At 38.3% G+C, this 13675-nt stretch overlaps 1 long non-coding RNA gene across 4 annotated transcripts in view; it reads left to right on the top strand.

The window, feature by feature from the left end:
• The window catches only part of LOC136568881 (uncharacterized), a 59615-nt gene that overhangs the window by 23655 nt on the left and 22285 nt on the right, over positions 1-13675 (top strand). For 3 of the 4 annotated variants that reach the window (XR_010785289.1, XR_010785286.1, XR_010785287.1), the window contains exons 8-10: positions 4621-4709; positions 5069-5136; positions 7094-7222. This is a non-coding gene — a long non-coding RNA (uncharacterized lncRNA). Of the gene's footprint in view, positions 1-4620; positions 4710-5068; positions 5137-7090; positions 7223-13675 lie in introns of all 4 variants that reach the window. The other variant, XR_010785288.1, reaches the window with a different exon arrangement.

Raw genomic sequence — 13675 nt, 5'->3', positions numbered from 1 at the left:
TAGAATTTAAAAAAATTCTGATTACATCATGAGTACAGATTATTAAATATTCCATTCATTTTAAAATTATGATTAAGAGGATAATACCAAAAAAGATGTTTGTAACAATTTTAACTAAGCTGTGTTAATTGAGTTAGGGGATAAGAAATGAGATTTAAAGGGTGAGAAATTACTGAAATCAAAGTCTTCATAGTTTTGAAATCAAGTGGATTAAGAGAACGGTCAGAATGGAGGAGGTGGGGGGTTAAATTTGAATGAATGGTTTGAATAGAAAATTCACTTACTTTTAGGCTACGTGTGCTGTCTTTCACAGAAATTGTTTGCAATGGTACCTGATGTCATGTGGGTAAACAGGAAAGGTAAAAAATGCCTGCTAGCCACCAACAGGATACATGTTGCTCATTGTCTGGCAAAGGTATGCAACAAGAATGGACACAGAAAAGTCTGCTCAAAAGTTGCTACAGCTGGCAGCTCTGCATCCACTAATGTGCAGAAGCACAGCAGATCAACCTCCAGCATGCGTGGGTCACACTGTTGGGATCACTGTCCGAAGCGGTGCATGGAGTGGCAATGACTTTGTTGCCTTTTGTTTAATATCTCAAGCGTGGCCACTGTTCTCCTGATCTGACATTTGTTTGTAACTTCTATTTGTCAGCACAGCATGAATTTTTGCTAGGCTATTCTACTTACTGCTCTGAAATACTGGTTGGGAGTTAAACACAACTTTTCTGGTTGCCATGTTCTTCTTGGTGGCCCACTCCCAGATTCTCACCATTCAGAGGGCTTTACATGGGATGTTCACACCTCACCCCTTGTAGGAAGAACGTAGCTCCAACCTGCCTGGAAAACAGGCAGATTTTTCTACTTGTGCTCCTTCAACATTAACCAGAGAGTAAATGAGCCTCACATGCTGGAGGTTAGGAATCATCTGTACGTACAAAAATTACAGCATCCTTTGCAGTTTCCTTCTGGGGATGTGAGAGGAAACCAATACTCATGAAACAGACTGGGGAGAAGAGTGACAGGAAAGTGAATGAAAAGTAGGATGCAGAACTTAAACTACCAGTAAGGGATGATGGAGGCAATGTGCCTTTGTTTAAAAGATTGACACAGGCATCCTATTAAGGACAGGCTAACTCACATGACCAACATCAGGTGGGCTATCACACGTATCTTGCTTGCACATGGATTCCTTACACTTAGTATGTGCTGCCTCCTTCTTTGGCATGTTTGCTGGTTTCAGAAATTTTCTACTGATTCAGGGCATAAAGAGAAGTCTAAAACAGCATATGCCCAATGAAGCTGGGGAAAGACTGACTGCAAAAAAATCAGCTCTTGAACCCCAAAGAGAAAAGCATAAAATGAATCTGAATTTAACCAAGAATAATAAATACTGTAATGATATACTAATGATGGAGACATTAGTATTGCAGGCTTAGTTATGTAAGCTGGGATTTATTATGTACCTCTTTCTTTCAATCTTAACAGCTTTAATTATTTTCACAAATAAACACATAAGCAAACAAACAAACAAACTCAATGCTTCCTTAAACATTACTAATAAAAAAATCGAGTAATCATGGATATTTGAAAACAGAAATCAAAAAGAACATATTGCATTCACACCAACTACATACCAAGCAGAATGTTAATAACATTAACCTTTACTCTATCAGATATTTTCAAGAAATACCACTATATTTTTTTTGCAATGGCTCATATCTGTCATTTAACTGACATGTGAACTTTTCTAAGTTTGCCAAATCACTGAGGCCTGAATACCATTCAGCAATGTTAATTTTGTTTTCCTATTCGAGCTTTTACACAATTATTCTCATGGCAATCATTCTAGCCTTGAGTATAAATAATACTTCAAGTGGTTTGTTGATATCCAAAAAATGATGTGTATCTACATTAAGAGACTCTGGAATCTAATGGGAAAACCATGCATATTATTAAGCTGAAATGCCTATTTCTTTCCTCCCAGATGGGAAGTAGTACCGGGTAATGCCATGGCATATGCATTAATTTTATTCCTTCCGCAAATTTTAGCACATATTATTTTTGCAGATTTTGAATCTTTGCCTCCCACCCAATATACAGGAGAGTTAAAAAGGAGTTTGCTGCAGAGAAGATCTCAGTCTTAATAAGGGCCCTGGATAACTCTTAGGTGAGCTGAGGAAGAAGAGCATGGGAACAATTCTGTTTTGGAGAAGAGTAAGAGAAAAAATGAAAGTTTGGTAGGAGGAAATCCTGAGCAGGATTAACAGGGGCAAAAAGAGAGACAGAGTATACTATTTTCCCGGCTTTCACATTTCCATCTTACAGATTGGGTATGCTGGATCTGAAGGTTCTATCAATAGATAAAGGGCACATTTTAAATGAATAAATACAAATACAAACAAAGAATAATGAAAAACATAAATCCCAATGTCTGTTCATCAGTGTTGCTACCCAAATAAAACTTACTCTGTAATAGATTTCTTCCTAAGTCTATGGATTTCTTGCACATGATTTTCCACGGTTTTATTTCATATTACTTGTTTTTCAAAATTCCAGAGCTTTTCTTAATTTTTCTTGCTTTTCAGTCCAATGGGGCTTTTAATTTCCTCATGATCTGAGAAAGTGGAAGGAGCACACTGTATTGCAAGCTGAATGTTTGTGTGGGAATGAGCTGAGTGGGAGCATTTTATGCAGGTCTTTATAAATACTAGAAAGAATAAGTTTAAAATTGTGATTGTTGATGTTTGCAGATATGCAAGCATAGCATGGCATCATCTCTAAAGACTGATGGTCTAAAGAGAGGTAGGACAGTAGAAAATGAGGGTTTACTTATTTGATCAGTGTTTTTCTTTTTGCTACTTTTCTCTCTGGGTTCCTGTAAGTTGGTCTTTGCATGTGTTTAGACTTCACCACTTGTACCTGTCACTTAAAAGGAGTTTTAAGCTAACATCAGTTAATGGCTGCGGAATCTAGAGTGTGTGTTGAGTCTTGAGGGGAGCCCTGGGTAAACTGGCTCAGAGGGGGAGTGTGGGTTCAAAATCGCCCTTCCATGCTGGCTCAGCCAAAGGCTGGCATAAAGCACCTAGTGTATTTAGATGAAGTTATTCCTCCTATTCCATAGAGGAAAATGGTATCTACAGGTGAGGATGGGGGTGGAGAAAAGGCATGTGTGGTTCTCCACAGCCCACCACCCAAAGCAGCTCCTGGGAGAAGCCCAGCCTGTCACACATGCACAATGCTAGCTGGCTGCCTGTTCCCCAGCAGAACTGCAGTGAGGGCTCTGGTCCTTTCCACTGTATATAGGCTTTTTGAATTGATGAACACATCTGTCTCCTGAACAAAAGGAGGTATTATGGCAGATAGGCATACACTGCTTGATTTGAGCATCACAGTGCCCAGCCAGGTCAGTGCCAGATACATAATATATTCTAAAAACACAGATCTGGTGGCCAAGTACAATAGTGCATACCTAGTTGCAAATCTACATAAAATTTAATATTTTTAGTTTCTGCCTAATCCATCTTAGTTTTAATTTGATGCACATATTGTTATGAAATATCTTGGTCTTCTCTCTCTTCACTGAGCAACTATGGTCAAAGCATCTCTATTAGACATCTAAGTGCTACCACTAGATGGGAAGAAGTCAGCCTTTATTTCTGTAGTCCTTTTTCTGTCTTCTTTTTTTCCCTCTTCTGATCAGCATAGATGCAGTTTTCATCAGGATAACTTCTGTTGTGTTTGAACTCCTCTTTGTGTGGTTCCCAGCATTTCAGACAGTGCAGCACAACAGTATCACACCCCTCTCTGGTACGCTATTCCCTCAAGACTCCCATGGCAGAGAGAGATGGGTAATGTTTTCTGAGCTTCTTCCTCTATTTTTATTCTTCCTCTATTCCTCCTTTTTTATAGAGGATCAAAATGGATTATTTTCATCTTGACATGCAAATGCCTAGGCTGTGCCCTTGGCTGAGATCTCAGCATTGACTACATGAGTGAAAGATATGGGAGCAGCAGAGTTTTAATATGGCATATGGAAGCAGCAGTCTTATTTCTTAAGAAAAAAAAGAAAAAAGTTACTATAGTCCTTTGTGCCTTGAAAAATAATAAAAAAAGCCTAATAAAAACATTTCCCATGCACTACTGAATACTATATTCATATGCTGTCATTGGTCTGCACAGAGGCAAATGAACATTGTGTGCAGCTTGGTATCTTATTGTTGTACTCAGATCTGCCTATTTGCCATGACAAAAGTATAAATGGGAGTAGAAGACACATGAATAATTTTACCAAGTCACATTATGCCTCCAAATATGAACATTTAATAAGGGATGGGATTATAAAAGAAATAGGAAGGATTTCTAAGACTGCTTGAGAAATGCTTACAGAGATAAAAAGGTCAAATTCTTCAGCAATTTTCACTCTGCAACACAGCAGTTAAGTAAATGAAACAACATGACCTGCAAATCGGTGCAGGATACAACTCTCAGAATTCATTGGTACACCATAAAAGTCATCATGTGGTTTCATGTTAACATGAAAGAAATGGTATCTGACCTCGAAAGCATGCACACTGGCTCACTGTTTCTAATTATTATAATATTCTTTTTCTGAAACAGAAGCAGCAAAACACTATCAAGAAACTGCCTCCTGGCTAGCATTCTCAGCAAACCCTCATGGCTATTTATGGAAATGAGCAGCCCAACAAGTAAGTTGTTAGCTTAAATGAAAATTGTAGCAGATAAAAATTGTCAGCCTGGGAACTGAACTAACAAGGAGAAGAATTGCATGAAGCTGATGGCACAGTTTTGAATCTTGGGAAGAATAAAGGAAAGCACAGCTACTGAAATTAACTCATGAGGCTGAGGTAAACAGTCTCATGAAAGTCCACATCCATCGTTACATTGCACATAGGTGATGAGTGCATGACTCTCAGCAGTGATGGCTTAACCAAGCTTTCACACACTAAAACTCAAGTGTTTATGCTAGGCAGTGAATTAAGTGCGGACTGAAAATGTAGCAGCATGGTGTTACTGTTAATTGTTCTTGCTTTTTACTTTCTTGCAGGAAAAGTGACTGGATGGGGTTAGGCAACCGGGGTGCACTCTTCAAAGCATTCCAGAGGAGTAAACAAGGTATTTGTAAGAAGCTGGGGAAGCACTCTGGCACAAGGTCCTAAGCTGGCTGAATGGGGCGAGGAGTTGGAGGGGAAAGGTGATAAGCCATGCTGGGTTTGTTTTGCAGTGTCCCTGGCTGGTGTTCAGACTAAAGCCTTGGACACAGTCTACTGACAGGCCTTCTGCCAGGAGATTTGTTACTACAAGAGTTTTGCTTAGGCAGGATTTTATTATAAAAATTGTCTCAATCCTCCTTTTATAAAAATCTATCCCACCTTTCTCTTCTACCCTAGGAGGAATATTTTGTGAATATATCTGGGTGAAACACATAAACAAATTCATTTCCCATGGATAATATATTCAGAGTGATTTGCTTTTCAGAGTCAGAAGCTCAAAATCATGAATTTATTATGCAAAGTAATAATTGCAAATTATATTGGCAAACTCCATTCCAGAAAAAAAAAAATAAAAAATGGAGTATTAATATAACTAAAAGGATTTAAAAAATACTGCCTCTTAACTTGGGGCTACTACAGATATTTTAGGAGGTTTTATATCTCTGTTCCACGTAAACCACCAGAGGCAGTAGCTTTCATTTTAAAGGTCTAGTGAGATACTGCAATTAATGGGCCCATCTAACAGCATATGTCGTGCTTGTATTGAGTAGTAAGACATGGAAAGAAAATGAAAGAAATGCTTAGTACCATAAAAATTTGCATCTCTTTCTAGTTAATTTTTTAGTGCAAAGAAATGAAATATATCAGGGTCAGAACATGAAAGGATTTGATTCCAGTTTTTGGGTCAAGCTAGGCTATGCCTTTAGTGGGATAACTGGACAGCATATTTTGACTTCGTGGGTCTTAAAGAATCTGAAATGCCTCATTAACAATCCATTGGAGATATATAACACTTCCCAAGGATGAGTGGAGCAGCCCAGCTTCTCCATGTGAAACTAGGGGCAGGTGGTAATTGTTCCTTCAGGACGCCCACATTTTCCCTGCCTGGCTTGGTCCTTTGCGGTCATCAGCAGAAAGGAGCACTGACAGATGCCAGAGTCAAGATCTTTAATGCAGTGCTTGTCAGCTATACACAGATTTATTTATTCTGCTGGACCTGTAAGTTATATCAGGATTAATTTGCAATCATGGTCTTCATAACAACCTCACAGCTCTCTGCTGCTGTAGGAGCATTTTCCTCTCTGGCACAGATGTTCCATTAGAAGGCATTCTGTAGTAGATCATACTATCCAGACTAGTTGAGATTTGTGGGTAGTTATGACAAAAATAAAGATAATGTGCTTGTAAACTTTGCAAGTAATTATTGCAGTACTTACAATGTAATTCACAGATGCTGCACCATTAGAAAGTAACTTTAGTTAAGCCAAAGTTACTAAAGCTAAAACTTTAGTGATATTTCCAGCATTTCATAAAAGCATTGTGACCTGAGTGCAAGGATGGGATTCAAGTGCTCTACAAGTTTGTTTCTGTCTCTGTCACACATGCTGGCTGTGCTCTTGAGAGAGTATAGTGCTTCCCTTCCCAAAAGCGAGGTGCTTGAGAATCACTTCCAGCCCAGGAGGAACTTATTTAGATTGTGGTGTGAGAGTCCCCATGAAGCTAGGTTTCCAGGCCTTACATGAGGCATTTGAGGCATTTAAAACTTCACCTGATTGTAGTTAAAGCCTTAAGGGATATGCCTTTGTGAGGTGGGGAGAGGAGTGATAGTTGTTTAGCATTTCCAAGGGACTTTGAAGCTGTGGGAGTTTACAACCCACTGCAAGGAGACAACAAACTCTCTAACCCTTATTATCTTTTCTCATAGTGTGCCTTTATTGATAGTGATTACTGTAAAGGGTTCCACCTTGTTGAAAAAAGGTCATTAAAAAAAAAAATGTAACTGAGATGTTTAGTGTGTAAACACTGAATTAGTTAAAATTCTCCTTAACTGAACAAAAACTATTTTGCTTTTCAAGCAGAGCAAGAGAGATCATGATTCACAGATCGTTTATACAGACCCTGAGACCAACACGTCTTTGGACTGAAAAAGAGGAGCAGTCTGCAGCCTCCAGCCTTACCCAGTTGTGTTATCAATAGCACTTACAAAGGTAAACCTGCTCCTTAGATGTCACAGCACAGTTCCTCCAAAAGGAATTATACTGTAGCATGGTCTTGGTCTTCCCCATCAGGTGAGGACACAGACTAATAAACTCTTTCAAATATTCAGTAAATCCAACTAAAAGCACAATTAAAATTAGAAAAGGGAATTGGAGTTCAGCAAAACTCAACAAAGCTGAATAACTACTCAATTGAATCCAATTCTCGTGGTATTTGTAGAGTTATTCTTGTGAGGAAGCTGTTTTGGGAACTACTTTGGGTCATCCAAATCATGCTTGATGTGGCAGTGTTTTAATATGGTTTGGGAAGTTCCTGTCATTTTTTCATGTTCTCAGTGAAATTACTATCATGACTGATGACCTCAGCAACAAAGAATGAGGAGTTCTATATCTCTCCATCCATTGATCCAAAGAAACTTTGCCATAAGGTTTAGCAATAAGTCTGGAAGTACTACAAATAGTTACAACTGATCTCTACATGCCAAATAAATGAACATCATGCTGAAGTGCATTGCTATTAGGCAAAGCAAACAACAGAGATTCTAGTATGAGCTGAAGATGCTCAGGTTAAAAACCATGTTGGTGGCCCACAAGATGCATCATAATAATAATGTAAAAATGGAAAGTCAGGTCTGTATTTCCTTGCTACGGTCTCAAGTCTGATTTTGAAGCTTCAGTTGGCCCTACTGCCTTGAAAACTAAAGAATACTTGGATTTTACTCTATTTTAACCTTCAAAATGTTTGGCAGTCTAGACTCCTTTTTCTGCTGGTGAAGGAGGCAGATCATCCATCACTGTGTAAGAGAGGTAGACTCTGGGTTGCTAACTTCTGAAGACACTGAGGTGATCCTGGACTGATGTGCCTCCAAAGCTGATACCATGCAGGTGGCTCCAGCATGCAATCCATAATGCTGAGTGAGCAGTTCACGTTTCCTACCCTGCCCCTCAAAACATGTTCAAAACAGCAGACAGAAGCATCTATTCACTCAGTAGACAAACAACCTAATGAGTGTAGGTCTTACAGGCTGTTTTTTGTCTGTTTGTTTCTCATCAAACTAAGAAGGGAAACACTGTATTCTGTTAAAATACTTTGGGAAGAGGACAGAAAGTGATAGTGCCTGCCATCTTCTTGTAGTGCAATAGCCTTATTGTCAGAGCTGTCACAGAGGAAGAAGGACACGTGGGTCTCATTTCCCCTTCTGCCTTGAGCTGCTCAGACCCTTGTTTCCTGCCCTTTTGAGAAAAGTCTCTAGTCAACGGGAGGATTCAGTATTCACCAACGAGCCAGTGAGCAAAGATGAAAGGGAGCTCATGGCTTCAGGGGTCAGGGAATTCTTTCAGTTGCACTCTCTGCTCCCAGGATAATTTCTGTTTATTTAAAGACTCCCTCGTGTAAGCATACACAGTCTTGGGATGACACAGTGACATGGTTTCACTGTTTTCTGCTGACCCACATGAGCTGTGCCTTGCAAAAAACGTATGGAACATACATGATTTTGTTGAATAGAAATTGAAGATATTGGGACTATTCAATTGACAGAAATTAGTAAGAAGGAATATAAAACAGCACTATTTGAGATGAGGAATTGTTCTGAGAAGGTAAAACAGGTTCTTTGTTTATCCGATCAAGAAAATAATGAAGTAGAAAGGAGGAAAAAAACATAATTAAAGGAAGCTTTTATTTTCCTTTTCTCTTTCTCTCTCTTTTTCCCAAACAAAAAAAGCTGCAATTAACTTGTTGAACTAATTACTTCTAGGTATAACTTAGGCCAAGAGATTAGTACGATCTGAAAAGGATTACACAAGTATATGCATAACGAAAATATCCATAAACTACAATAGGTAGAACATTATCTCAAGCCCTTTTATAGAATAGCTCACCTCTTAATATCAAGTGAATCCTGTGTACCCCTGTCTAGTCAAGGACCTTGTGAAGTACTCCTCATTTTATCCAGGGTCTGTACTTATCTTCCTTACTGAAAAAAAGACAATAAAAGAAGTCAGCTAAAATATAATACATGCCTCTGCATTAGTTCTGTTTCAGGGGAGAGGTATTTTATTGCTTAGATGGAACAGTGATTGTACAAAGTTGGGTGATACTTATACTTCTTATATTAGCATTTTTACCCTATAATTAAAATTCAGCCCTGGTAGATAAAGGGAGAAGCATAATCTGACCACTCAGCAGGAATGATATGCTGGAGCCATTTCTTTAAGAGGAAATCCACAGCAGTGGGGATGTAATTTTGCATTATAAGTGTACTCCTACTTGCAACAGGAGTGAGCTGACAACAAAGGTCTTTGCAGAATAGCCTCATACCAATAATGCAGTGGGAGAGATGGACATCTATCAAATTCTCTATGTGTCATTTCATGCAGGCTGAGGACAAACCTTTCCCCTGCACTCTGTTATTAGATGCACAATGATGCTTGGAGAATCGGAGAGCATTTCAGGGTTGGGCTCTTCTTCCTCCTCTTCCTGGACTTAGTTATTTAGAAATTAACAAGTACAGGCAGATCTTAAAATAACTGTCAAGGTTTTATAATTAAAATAAAATTAAATTGTACAATTATACAGTTATAAATATATAGTATTGGTTATATAAATATATAACCAATTATATTATTATTGTCTGGGAGGCCATAGAAGTTAAGTGAAGACTAACTCTTGCATTATATTAAGTCAATAGTTTACTGTCTGTAGTAAATGTCAAAACAGAATTTCATTTGAATTTATATAGTATTTTCCTCTCTGATCTCTTTTTTGACGGTCTCTTGAGCCATCTAAATTTTCCCATTCCTGAGGAAGGCTGCCCTTCTAGCCTCTTAATGTGACCCTAGGGGTGAGAAGACCAACCGGTTTTCTGTTTGCTGCGGAATATGTTGTTTTACTGTTATGAAAACATAGAAAGGTCTTGCCTTGCTATCAGACTCATTATCTCATATTGTCAAATCCAGACAAACAGTCCCACTGTAGTTACATCCACCAGAACGAGCTGAGCACCGAACACTGGGTTCCTGAGTGTTCTTGTGTCCTCAGGTACTACTGAAGTTTTTGCAGTCCAAAAGTGTTCACTGCCTTAAGTGTCCAAGACCAAAGAAAGCTCCTTCTACCAATATAAATGTATCAGCTAAATTCAGTTGTGAATGATATTTAATAATTCCAGAGTCCCTTTACTCTTGTTTTGTAATTCGTCACATTACTTTATTACTGTTTGCAAAAGTAAAAAAAGATATTGCAGCAAGGATTCATTTGGGCAAATTAAACCTGCAGAGGGATTTCAAATGCAGTTTTTTGTTCTCTGGAATTAGGCATCAGCAGCCTGTGGAATTATTTCTGACATTTAATCCATCATACACTCAGAATAACTAAACAAGCCGGTGATGGTCTCTTCCTGCTCAAAGAACAACTTTCACAGAACCTACCCAACCTATTAGTCTCAGGAAATTGTGCTTGGAAAGAGAAAAAAGAAAATTCTTCTACAAATAAAAGGCAGAAATCTTATCATGCATCAATAACATGCATTAAACAGACTTTTAGCTGCTGTAAATTGGAATGACATAACTGGTGTGTGTATATTGATTTAGTTCAGTCCTGTAATTTTCACACAGGAGTGTCTAGATCCACAGCTGTCCAAATCTGGACCTGGTCTTCTAAAAGTAAACCATGAAATTGGAAGTAGGTAGAATGTAAGGTGGACTGCTTATTTTCCTTTTCTTTGTTTGAAAAAGTAAATTCTGAAGTATGTGTTTTTAGCATAACCTATTGCACTCTGCAATTTTCAGTCTTTTCTTGAATTTCTGAGCACATATTTTAGTGGCCTAAGGTTTTACTTCAAACAGCTGCTTCCAGGCCAAACATGGTCAAACTAGATTAACTGTATTATGTAAATACTATAGCATCAGTGAATGCTATAGGGCTACCACATAATTAGAGGATAATAACTTTTTAAATGATATTAATTATTTTTTTTTCCTAATACACCTCAAACAGGTTTCCCATTCTGGACAGAACTTCAAGTATTTTTTCAGTTACAGGAGGTTTCCCTCCTCACCCTGCCTCCTTCCCTCCCCTGCTTTAAAAATGAATATAATGTGCTTTGATGTAACATGGTCTCACAGTGAAATCTACAATCATACCTAAACTTACAGAAAAGATAAAATCACCAAAAGGGAGATTTTAGAAACAGAATGCATAATCAGATAAATGAGAACAAAGTTTTGAAAAGGATTGCAGAGGGGTAATAAGAGGGGTAATATAAGATATTGCTGGTGTGCTTCTTACTTCATCATTGTTTTCCTTCAGTAAACATTCTATCAGCTGGGGAGAGTTTCTCACATGTTTGAAGCTGGGGGTCTAGTTTCTCTGAAATCAGATTCCTTATTCCCAAAACTCCACTACACGGTGCCAGCACAAACACACATCAGCAGCTACACAGCACTTTAAAGAGTTAGCAAGGACCTATCAAGCATTTACTCAATTTCAGATCTCTGTCCCTTATTTTCACTGAGCAAATCCAAAGTTGGGGGAACCAAAGTCAAAGAAAGCAAATAAACATTTTGGAAGTCTGAGTATCTCATCTAAGGAGTGAAACTCACCTACTGCTTAACCTTGTAGGTAAGAATTACTGTTGTGAAGAATGATTCCTTTTCCACAAATAAAGCTTTTGAAAGTACTTGGATCTTCACTGATGAAAACAGTGAATGTGATGCACTGAGCTAGTGTCAGCCTTACTTCTGTCAGGGGCAAGTGCAATTCTGGTTGCTTCTGTACTTGGAAAACTGTGTGCATGCTGATTCTGGTGGAATCCCCTTAGAATTAGTAGGGCTGGCCTGTGGGTGAGTTGGGTAGAATGAAGTGAAGGAATAAACTAAATTTGAAATTCTCAGATTACTTCCAAAATTAACTTCTTGCTGTTATAGTTGTTGTTACTGAGCCTAGATTTATGCTGTTTTCTAGTGTGTGAAATACAAGCTATTGTAGACAGATATTGATATTTTGTACAAACAGGTGCACACTCATCCTGTGGCCTGAACTGGACAAACAAAAGCATTAACAAGCTTCTCATACAATAAGCAATAGTGTAACCATGAGCCACCTTTGCTTTAAAGGTGTTGGTGTGGCTGAGGTTTGTTAATAAAACTTGTTTGACACCAGCAAAGCAAAAAGCCATCACAACAAAAAGGCTGCAAAATCTCAAGCGGCTCTCATACAACTCATCTCATACAACTGTATGAGAAAAGACAGTCTTTGCTGTTTACCCACAAGTTGTCTTTTGGCTTGTATGGTATTAGTTAATGCCAAAAGAAGTGCTACACTGAATAATCTGAGAAAAAAGGAAAAAAAACCAAACCCAAACCCATGCAGATACAATTTACCATAATGAGGAAGTCCAAAAGCTTCAGAACAATATCCTGATGTTTTATAATTTTCTAATATTTTAGCTCCTTAAGCTCCATCCTTCCTTGCATATTCCTATCTGAATATTAAAAAAAAAGTCTGAAATCAATGAGAGCTTCTCCTATGTGCAGGTAGATATGTCTATGTTGTTGATGTAGGATTTTGTAAATTTTGATAGAACACATGGAAGTTTCCTACAGCTATCACTGAAAGCAAAGCTGAAGGACTGTGGATGAAGAACCTTTACCCTTTTCTTCCTTTCCTTCATCCTCAAAGCAGTGAGATTTATCCTAGGTGAGCATCCAGGGTGAATCTCCCTACTTGTCTCCTGCTGGCAGAGGTGGCCAATGTTACTGTGAGATAGATCACTTGAACTGTGCCACTGATTTTCATCCTGACTCTTCATCTATCCTCCTTCATTAATGTATGTGTAGGTGTACACAACCATTTAGGTGTCTTCCATACTAAAATTTCAGGAAATTGTGGCTCAGTAGGAACAAGTACTTTCCCACCAGAGCAATTTATTAATTTTGCTGAGTGTAAGACTTGTGAGCAGGTCCATGAGTAGTTCTGGACCCAAGCCTATAATCACCTTTATACGTGTCTTTTCCATCTTTGTCTTTGACATGTTTAATTTCTCTGAGAGCATATTTTTTTGAGCTGAGACAGAAAGTAAGAGGAAAACAAAGCTGGGTGGGATGACTTCGAAATACCAATGCCAGGCTTTGCATAAAGTGTTATTTTAGACATTCACCCAAAACATCAGAGGATCAGCCCTAATCTCTGAGTCACTAATAAAACTCCATCAGTGCAGGAAACAGCACTGAACATTTTTTAAGAGATGGGGCTTGATGTCAGCTTGAGGGAGACATGTATAGATCTGAATTGCTGCAGAACAGAGACAGGCATCATCTCAGGGCTAAGGATTTCCCAAGATGCTTTAAAAGTAGGTTACTTTATTTATTTTTTATCCCTCTAGAATTTTTTTTATATCTGGTTCTGCTTCTGAAACATTCACAAGCAAAGAATTATGGAAGATGTCT

The sequence above is a fragment of the Molothrus aeneus genome, chromosome Z (assembly GCF_037042795.1).
Source record: "Molothrus aeneus isolate 106 chromosome Z, BPBGC_Maene_1.0, whole genome shotgun sequence".
In the NCBI taxonomy this organism is placed as follows: Eukaryota; Metazoa; Chordata; class Aves; order Passeriformes; family Icteridae; genus Molothrus; species Molothrus aeneus.
This window is presented reverse-complemented; position numbering and strand designations above follow the sequence as displayed.